Source organism: Neodiprion fabricii, chromosome 2 (assembly GCF_021155785.1).
Source record: "Neodiprion fabricii isolate iyNeoFabr1 chromosome 2, iyNeoFabr1.1, whole genome shotgun sequence".
NCBI lineage: Eukaryota > Metazoa > Arthropoda > Insecta > Hymenoptera > Diprionidae > Neodiprion > Neodiprion fabricii.
This window is the reverse complement of record NC_060240.1, coordinates 25,478,848-25,489,731: the sequence shown is the minus strand read 5'-3', so window position 1 is coordinate 25,489,731 and position 10,884 is coordinate 25,478,848. Positions and strand designations below refer to the sequence as shown.

At 34.6% G+C, this 10,884-nt stretch overlaps 2 non-coding genes across 2 annotated transcripts; both read right to left on the bottom strand.

Moving 5' to 3' along the window:
• Positions 1-919: 919 nt before the first annotated feature.
• On the bottom strand, positions 920-993 carry Trnat-agu. The gene has a single exon. It is a non-coding gene; the product is annotated as a tRNA-Thr (tRNA).
• Positions 994-2,319: 1,326 nt separating this feature from the next.
• Positions 2,320-2,392, bottom strand: Trnaa-agc. The gene has a single exon. It is a non-coding gene; the product is annotated as a tRNA-Ala (tRNA).
• Positions 2,393-10,884: the final 8,492 nt, after the last annotated feature.

The window sequence follows — 10,884 nt, the reverse complement described above, 5'->3', positions numbered from 1 at the left end:
ATTAAATTAATTCTTCTAAGTGAACTGAATTTTTTTATTTCTAAATAATGTCTCAATTCGGATGAATTTCTTTATTCCAACTTAATTCACTTCAATTCAAGAATTAGATTTAATTTTTTTTCTCGATATGTTGCAATAATTTAAGTGAGTTTAAAAAACTTTCCCAATCATTCTTTCGTATTTCCCGTCAATTTGATTTAATTTTTTAATTTTAATTTAATTTTGCTTTCAGCACAAAGAAATAATTCTGGCACGAATCCAAATTAATTCAAATCGATTTCACTTAAGTTTCCACAATTAATTTATTTCTCAGTAAATTCTCGTTATTTAAGCTAATTTTAAATAGTTCATTTAATTTTTGTTAACTCAGGTGAATTATATACAATCTACAATCTTACTGACACATCGATTCAGATAATTATTTCCTCCTTGATATTTATACCCAATTTACTCCGACAACGCTGCCGTAACGTTCCCTTTTTGAACCTAGATTACATTAACTAATAACATACATAGTAAGAATTATTGACAATAATCATTCTCGTAATAATTATTATTAATTACGAGTATCGATTTTTAACTAATTTTAGTTTTGATAAGATCAATATGTTCCATCGGAAACTCGATTGGAACGCGTGTACATATTTCTGCATGACTGGATTTACAAAAACGCGAACTCCGATAATCGGTTCGACGATGCGTAAGTTGAGTAAATATACAGGTGCTCCAAACCTCGAATCAGGTATAATTGTCAGCCCTATCTCTGTACTCTTGCTTTCATGCCGAAGCAGATAAGAATATAAATAGCTTTAACCAGCTGCATTTTCACCGGGGATGGAACGTCGATTTCAAGAAGTAATTCCAAAAAAATAAAAAAAATAAAAAATTTTGATCCCGACAAGACGTTTCGTCGAGGAAGAGGCCCCGGGGGGATTCGAACCCCCGATCTCCTGTTTACTAGACAGGCGCTTTAACCAACTAAGCCACGGCGCCGTTGATGATGATTCACAAAGTTTTATACATGTCTCAAAGTTTAATTTACTTGAGCAGCAATGAGCACCCATATTTTAACGAAAGTAAAATAATTCTACTGCACGGCAGTTCGTTATCGGGTGCGGGTGAAAAATCAGAATGATCAGAATTTCGAACATAAATATATCGAAAACTCACAATCACGAAAGGACAAAGTGGTGAATCTTTATTAAGCCAGAAGTAATGAAAATGGAATATAAAAGTATCGAAATTTGAAGTTATAGAATTTAGATTACACAACTGGTGAAAATTCCGAAAGGCCATTAGCAGAATGATGCAAATGCGATTGCTCACGAACGCAGATAAATAACATTCAAATTTACGTTCTTTCAAGAAAATTCTCTCGTAGATTAATGATTTTCACATCCGCATCTCATTTATTAGACGGCATTGCTGGTCTTACGGGCTTCTCATCGGAAGCAAGGATTCAAAAAGGGTAAACATAACATCTACACATTACAGTCTCCTTATATATCGTGCATGCAGAGAAGAAACTTCTTACTCACGCAAATAAATAACCTTCGTATGGATCGTAACGTAGAATTTTCGTCTATTCGAATTCATAAATGCGAAGAATGAAGAATCAGAACGGTTAAAACTCCGAATAGTAATCTCATAAAAGGCTCGTAATATAGAATTGCAGTATATCAGAACCGCCAGAATGAAGAATCGCAATATATGAGAAGAGTCGATAACTCATATGATATTAGAAGCCAAGAAATATAAGTTTATGATATCAAAAGTCGTATTCAAACTTTTAATGACATAAAAATATCGAAGAATTTGTTTGATTCTGTATATAAAACATTTTACAAGTCAAAATAGATTATTTGTATGGACTCGGAATGTGAAATTCTGTCGATAAAAGCCATCTATACTGTTATTTTCGGAATCCTGATCTTTCCGAATTGTACGATTCTGAATAACGACCCCTCTACATTCTGGATATCTGTTTTCCGCCGTTTCTAGACGATCAAGTTCTAACTTTTATTTCTATAATATTTGGACATTTGATAATATGAGATTTTCTACAAATTCATTCTCAGGAATATTGACTCCATACGTTATTAAATTCTGCTTCTGAATTCTCGGATTAACATTTTCTGAAGTAGGTGGGTTCGGATAACAGAGCCCTCTGCTAAATACATTTTAGGTAAACTGCAGCTTTTTATCGGGCACCATCCGGTACTTAAAATTTCTGATAGAATCTGTTCTCTCACATTTGTTATTCGAGTTTATTAAAAATGATGAATGTGAGAAAAAACATTAAAATTTCGAACGTTGGATTGGAGGCGCCGGGTATCGATCCCGGTACCTCTCGCATGCTAAGCGAGCGCTCTACCATCTGAGCTACGCCCCCGACAACAGGTCAGCTGACAATTGAGAAAATCCGGTCAATCATTCATCCGCAGTGATTCTTTTCACTGTGCCGTTGGGTCTTTGATTACGGTTGTTATCAATTTGCCTTAGAAATAAAGAGGAAAAATGATCCTATATTGTAAAGGATGTTGGAAAACGACGGATTCAATTTTTCGTACCTGCTCCGTCTGTTTCTATTAGTGAAAATTATACCGACTTGTTAGGCTATTTATCCTCGATTTACGGATCACGAAAAAACAACATACGTTCTTGTGACAATATAACAAATTTTACGGTGTAACAGAAATTTTAAACTAGGTATTTACAAGCCGGAACGTTTAGAATTTTCGACAGTAAGCATTGCTTCGTTTAAATTTCTCACGAAAATTCTCTCTCGTTTTAGGATCTATCTTGAAACGAAACTTCGCTAAGAAAGCATGCAAAATTGGATACCAAAACTAAACTATACGAAATACCTGTCTCTGAACACAATTGTTTTTTTTCCATTTACTGCAGATTTAATAATAATTCTTGAACGTGATTTTTCAATTTTTTTTCTCAACTTTCAAAACAAGTTTCACTATTAGCAACACATCTTCCCCAAGGGTTATTTCAAGTAATAAATATGGGTATAAGTTAGAAGTACATATTTCACGCAGCGATGCGTAATGTAATCTAATACTCTGCACTGAGAATGAGAAAAGAGTCTTGTTTATAGTGAACAGGATTTATTTACTGTGAACAAATCGTATATTTTAATGTGGTGAAATAGGTATTTTGCTATAGATACGAAATCGCGGATTTGTATTATATACTTTTTTGTGTGAAATGAAGATTAGTTAATAGTTAATAAGTCGTCTGTTTCTTTAGAAACAGTATCCTGTTATGTAAAATAATCGAACACAATGTTCAACTACTTAAATATTGGTAACGAATGAAGATTTGTTAACAGTTAATCAATCATCCACTTTATTGAAAGTCGTATTTAGTGACGTCAAAGTACATACTCGTTGCCTCGTTACCGTACTACGGATATAGCCGCTGTCACTTTTTCCAAACCGAGTCACTCTGGAACGGTCGAAAAGCTCACGTCGTTCTTGGGGCACGAAGCTCACGTAGCGTGCGTTTGAATGGAATCGGTGATACGAACGTCCGAATTTCCCCGTGCGAGTAGGAAATAAATCTTACATCGCACGCACCTAACTTCAAACGTAACTTCGCGTATCCAGATCAGGAATTTATGAACAAAAACACACCGCACTGACATTTAAACGTTGGAAGAAGCTCGGATAAGTCCGAAGATTGTAATATCAGTTCCGTAACGTTATTGTCGCACTGTCGGACTGGCTTTTATTATATATCAACCGCTCGGCCTGCGAATTGCGTGCAAAATGTAAAGAACGTGCTTGGAACGTGCGATCGGTGAGCTTACGAGCTTCGAATCCTCAAACAAGATTTTTCAACTGTTATAAATTTTCATGTGGGATAACACGGTGTGAAATTTCTTACAACTAGTGCTAATTTTTTAGCAAGAGAAAAACAAAATTTTAATCAATTCTCGCTTTATCTGCCACAATTTTAGAATGAGAAGTTAATATTCTATTTGCTGCAAATACTACAAAATTTCGATCGCACTTGAAACAGCTCACATATTTATTTCACGTTAATAAGTTTTGTATCAGTTAAGAAATGGGTCCTGAAGATAGTCAACGAAATATATTTATTCATTATATCAAGACTCTTAGCCTCAACATACTTTAAATTACACCCGTTACGATTTATTTAATCATTTGCTGATACGTTGCTTTTCATAATCGAAGTACAATATTCGCTAATTTTAATCGACCTGCACCCAATTAACATAAACTTTACAATGCTTATCGGAAAGGCATCTCATCAAAGTCTCGCAAGTCGTTCCACAGAAGTTTGAAATCTCTTCCGATGATGATTTTTTTCAGAAACTATTGCGAGATACTCGTCGGAAATTCTTTGTAAGAATAACGTGTCCTTTTGAAAATTGCATTGTATGTAAAGAAAAATTCGTCTTCCCAAGTAATAATAATACAAGTAGAGGATTGCGGCAAAGAATAAAACCGTTCTCATTTCACGTTCGTCCCAACCAAGTATAGACTAATTGTACAACAATTTCATACCGAAGGTAACACTATGAGCTAAGAAAAATAAGTACATCTCTAGAAAGGAGTCTAGTAACAAGAGGCATGCACAAGTCGACCGACCGTGACAATCGCCACGTTCACGGTCACCGTTTTTCATCGGCCATGAGTTGTACATGCTTGCCGTAATAATCCGTGTTCGCGTAATAGATGAAAGAAAAAACATTTAGCAAACGAAGTAAAGTAAATTGAGAGGAAAAAATTATTCGACAAAAAAAAAAAATAATACGAAAGTACAAAGAAGAGAAGGATAAAAAAACAACAGACACAAAGGAAGCAAAAATTGACTGACTTTCAACGACACGATTTCGTGGCTCTACTTCCGAATCAAAAACATCTGAAATCTTTCCGGATGCATTAAATTTCGGCATTTTGGTGTTATTACGATTCTTTCTTATCCGTCTTGATAATTAAAGAGAGAAAAGTATACAAATGTTGACTGCTTTGTTTCATTAACAATCTCGAGATTCGATTAGCGACAGTGTAGACATCGAATAATTGCTGACATCTTTTCTGTAAGGAAATATGTTTGCGTATTTAGCAGGATATATGACGAGCTATTTATTGTATGACTTCTTTTACAACCGATTGTTGTGTATTGAAAATGGGAAAATCGATAAATTTTCGCAGTTTAAAAGTAGCAGGTAGATCCGAACGAATGCTTGGATATTAATCGTTGATACTACGTCCCAACTTTGGTAGCGAGAAAACATTGGCAATCATCTTTTTCGGCATTTTTCCTGATTTCACGGTGAAGATTGACGATAAGTATTTCATTAAAACGTAATTTCGGTACGTGTCAGCTTTTTTTACATCTCAGATGTTTTTCATTCGGATTTCACTGCTCTTTGCGAGCATCCGACAGCAATAATACTGTATCGTATTACCAATCTTTTACGATAGATGCAATCTACCGGTTAAAAAATGTAAAGCGTCTTACGACGCGTTCTGATTTACTTCAAAATCAATAGGAGGCAAGATTTCAATGACGTTAACTCCTCTTTCAAATTTCAACTCAACTCGTGCAACCGTTCCTCACTTATTGAGGTCTCAAACCAAGTGGCGAAGAAGAAGAAGAAGAAGAAGAAGAAGAAGAAGAAGTAGAAGTTTTATTCAAATATTCTCAAACTGTGATATAGAATTACAATGATGAGTATCCTTTTTTTATTCAAGCCGGGGAGTCTGTGATTAGATGTAATTCGTGTGATTGTAATATCACTTTTATTTGAACTTCCGATTCTGCCGGAAATAAATCGATTCTCAATTTTCCACCGACGAACATATACTTTTTCCTCCTTATTACGTTTTCTCAACAAACGGTCATGTTTTCCCAGTTTATAAATTTGTTTATTGAAAAATTTATAAATCGTTTGTCTTTCGGAAATGTTTTTTTAAAATTTTTTTTTTTTAATTTTTAACTTCTCTTCGAAAACTTTTTCATCCAGCCGTCATCTTCCAACAGTTTCCGGTTTTCCACTGGACCGTTTTTGAGATCACGGCGGAAGTATGTCGGCCAGACCAACAGACTCTTCCCTTACAATTGTGATGAAAAGTATCGCTGAAAACTATTTCTCGGGCGTTTTTTACACTGGAAATTTATTATTTTCGTTTACGTTCCTGTACTTATTTCAGTCGCGCCTCCGCGAATCGTCCGATTTTACCACTAGTCGTCAATACTGCGTATACAATTGTGAGTGTAATATGCATTAAACTTGAATCAATCGAGAAAATCAGTTGATTAACAATCGCTTTTGCTTGGACTATTACGTTGACAAAGGTACAAGCTTAGGTGTAATTGAATGACAAAGTGTCGAGCAATCCTTGACTCTATAAAACCTCGACAGTGGCAATGTACGTTAACCTTTCCTGCAGCTCTCGGTTGCCGATAAATTCTGCAAACTATGCCATTACGAATGGTAAGGCCGTCATGCAAGAACGAAGAATATAAGAACGAATCCTGCAGACTAACCCAACCTAATATCCAGTGGCCGCGTCATGTTTTAATCATGACCCGCTTTCGAGGAATCTGTTACCGAGAGAATTTACCACTTTCAAAGATTTGCAAACGATTATTAGTGGCCAGTTGCACGTGGTTAACACACCTTTAAGTACGTACGGACGAAACGTGGACTTCCGAATCGTAATTTCCGAATGTGATCAGATATTTGCGAAATTGTCAGAAGCGCCGGAAGTTCGAGTCAGTGACGAGGAAGGGCCTTGACTGTAAAGTAAAAGTTTGTTCGCCACATGTATGGAGATTATAGGTGGAACTGAGACGGCGGTATAATTATTATTGAATTTCCTTCTGGGATCGTAGTGTCGATATGATGAAGAACGGTTTTCGTACCTTAGGTAGTGTCTTTAGTCACTGACGTCAGCAAATTGAATGAACTGAAATTGATTTAACCGAGGTAGAATTAAAATGATGTTCAGAGAATTTATTAATTAAAAAAAAAAAAATAAAATAAAATAAGTAAAGACCGATATGAATGATGGCTTTTATTTAATGATCAACGATCAATGATAGCCTCTACATGGAAATCAACAAATGGCCATCGTTTGTCTTGAAGTTTTCATTAAATCCTTGGTCTAATCTCATCGTTTGGAAAATTTTAATTTTCAGTAACGAATTCTCTGCCCCGATCTCCTCGTTTTTACAAAGATTTACGTTATCAAGGAGCCAATAGTCTGCTGACTGATAAACTCAGCAGAAAATGAAGGTGTAACATGCCTGGTGATTAGTGGTTCACTATAATTAACGAGTGAACTGCATTTCTTATTAATATTGTAACGCGCGCCGCGAAATTCCGTATAATGCTAATTACCCATCGCAATGTTGCACGCTTACGACCGTTAGCTATAAATTTGAACCTGTAAGAAAATGAAAGTAAGCTTAATGATCATCCTCGTATGAAAGTGTATTTGTAATGCGATTAAATTATTTTGTATATTTGTACGTACAGTAACGTCAAAAGTTTCGAAACAACTTTTCAAATTAAGAATCGGGATAAAAAGCTGTAGATATCTTGGCAATAAAAAAAAAAATTCAACGAACGATCTAGGTCGCAATTGGAAGTGAAATAAGCTAGATTTTTTTATGAGGTTTTCAGTGCTTACTGGATGGTGTTGAATATAGTTGCTGTTTTTTTGTTTTTTTTTCTTGTTTTTTCGCGATTTTTGTACTTTTGTAAAGTGGAAAATGAAAAATCTCCCTGCCGAGAAAAAACAACCATGTTCAATATCACACAGTGAGTGCAAATAAAGTCGTAAAGTATTTAAAAACAATCATGCCAAACCCTTTTTCACGCTCATGTATTAAACTCGAATCAATCGTTTAAACTGACCTTTTTTTTGGTAGAGAATTTAAATTTTTGTCCTGATCGAAAATTCGAAATGTGATCCTGAATTTCCGGACGGTATTGCATTATATCTGACAAACATATTATCGAAATCCACAAAATCAATGTGAGTAAAGTATCTATTTTGTTAGCCCCATCAATTTAATTACGATTTTACGGGTAAATAGTAGATTATGTTACGAAAATTGATTGGCTCCCTGTTACGTTAGAATTATAGCACATATTTTTTCAAAAATCGTGCTATTCTTCTTCTAATTTCTAGTGCTTTTCTTGTGAGTTCAAAAAAGTAAGAATAACGGTTTGTCGTGTGAAAAAACAAAATCAGGATTCTGAAAAAAATATCAAATCTAATGTTGAACGTTAAAAAACCGTAGAAAATTCACTTCAAAATACAAAAAGTCGTTTTTCATTGTATCAGGCCTATTTTACCCCAATTTGATACTGCCATTTTTAACGTCAATATCTTCTTGGTTTACATTCCAAAAAAAAAAAAATATATATATATATACACGAGCTTCGTCCCTGATAGCAAAACTGTATTTAAAGTAATTAAAACAGATTTAATTTAAATCGTTTCCAATTATTATGATTTGCCCCAATCGGACGCGAAGTTCATACCCTATAACAGCAGTTGAATCAGATTGGATCGGTTTCTACGTGAACAGTGTTCAAAAGTAGATGGCACATTCATATTCAACTTTTATAATTGTTTTTAATTGTGTCACTGCCGAACTTGGACAAAAGTGACATTTTATTGAAGCAACGCACCATTCTTCGCGAATATAGGTATACGTCAAAGTAAATTCTAAAGTACTCGAATGGGTTCTATTTAAAAAAATCCAGTGCAATGTGGATAAATTTCAATAAGTTATACCGATTGACTGATAAGGAGTATAAAATTAAATTTAATGATACTTATTGTAAGAACTATTTCTGTCATTATTAATTTTGACTCAGCTGAAATCGACAAAACTTTAACCGAACAAAATCTTACCTAGAATATGATAGCAAGTGGGAAAAGATAACCGAAACATTGGAAGTTATGAGTAGCAATCAAAGTAAGTTTTACTACCTCAAACGGCGTAGTTCTAATGAGCTCACTCGAAAGTTTGTTAAGATAAAATGCACATTAATGCTAAAACAATATTTCCGAGCGATAACGGAAAAATGAAATGGCAGAACCTCTGACAAAATTATTATGCAAGCGATATGAATTTTATGTTAATAGAGTTGAAATTGACTGAATTAGAACTACGCCGTTTGACGTAATGAAACTTGACTGCTGCTTTTAGCTTCCAAAGTTTCTGTCATCTTTTCTCATTCGCTATTACTTTCTATGGAGATACGACTTCGTTAGTTTAATATTTTTCTCGATATCACGGGAGGTGAAAATCAATAATAATATCAAGAGATCTCAGTAATTGAAACTCTGATATACGTCCATTATAATTGAAAAAAAACAACACTTTGTGTATTACTCACGACATGTTCTTTACAAGTGGCTTTTAATTAACGTAATTTTAAATTCTGAGCATGGCCTTTTCAAATATTTGTAACAGACCCGTCTACCAATGACCCGATACAATTAATTATTCAAGAAGATAGCTTCAACAATATATTCATTCAAATTCGAAGTCGAAATTCACCGCCTTCGTGATTTTGTGCCACATATCGATGAGCCATTCTGGCCTCTACACGAGATATGAGAAATAATTAGATTCATGAAAATCAACTTACAATGCAGAGCAGGAAAAAGAAATATTAATTGCATTGTAAGAGTAATGTCGGAAAAAAACACGGCTAATCGTAGTTGACTGATGCATTGATCTTTGTAATCGATTTTCGAAACGCATTACGAGCAGACCTCATGACCAGTCAGTTTATGATTAAAAGTTCATTAGCTGACAATTAACTTATTATTGTAAATTCTCGATGGCACCTTGTCGTAAATGAAATTATCTTACGCTCTGAAAATCGAAAATTCTGGAAGGTAATTTTCTTTAAAACTACACTTTTTGTACTTCAAAACGAACTTTCTAGTTTTCTCGACTTTCAGCATCAAAATCGACGATTTCCTTAGGACGCTGGGAGTGTTTTTACACAAGAATTACTATCGCTGATAGTTCTCTTCGTGTACTAGAGGAGGAATAAAAATTATAAAATGAATGGAGGGGTCAATAAAATTTGAAAGAATCTGGAGTCGTTCGTTGTAATATTCACACATTGTCAAAATTGCAAAAGAGACGGTCACATATTGCTAAACTTTTTACATTATTTGAGAAGGCGAGACACATCATTCAATTTATGGATGGTTTTCTAAGCGGTATCAGTTCTCTTTTCGTTTTTCATTAAAATTGCCATATCAAGGTCTGACGCGCCTGCTGCCTCGGCCAAAAGCCAAGAGAGAACCAAATGGCTGCCAAATTATTTGCTATGTGTAAAGAGACAATTTTTTCTTCTGAACTTGGCGGTATTGCTTCCGTCAAATTCACGGAAATCTCACTCCTAAGTCAGTGTAACGAATATACGGAGTTTTGAGCACGATTATTCGCATGCTGCTTAATTATGCACCTTTTTCATCGCATTCTTCTCCTCATTTTAATCCGTGGAATGATCAATTTTCCCATTATTAGTAAGATTTTCATTAATTTACACCGCGAGAAATTTTTAGTTCCGATTACCGCTCAGTCCTTAACTATTTTCATTTTTAACCACAATCGAAAAATATAGTTCTCGGTAGAAGACGAAAATTAGTTTTCTAGCTGTTACCAAAAAGTCCAATATCCGTTACTATTCTTTCTCATTACGCTCGCTGTTGCTATATTTTCTTGCAACTGTTGCGAAAATTTAATGCTCGTGCAACAATAAATTGACGTTAAAGCCTTATTTAACTAAAAACGTAGAGTAAACCTAAAAAACTGATTTTGCGTTGCAATTACCAAAAACGGATCGACGATAGC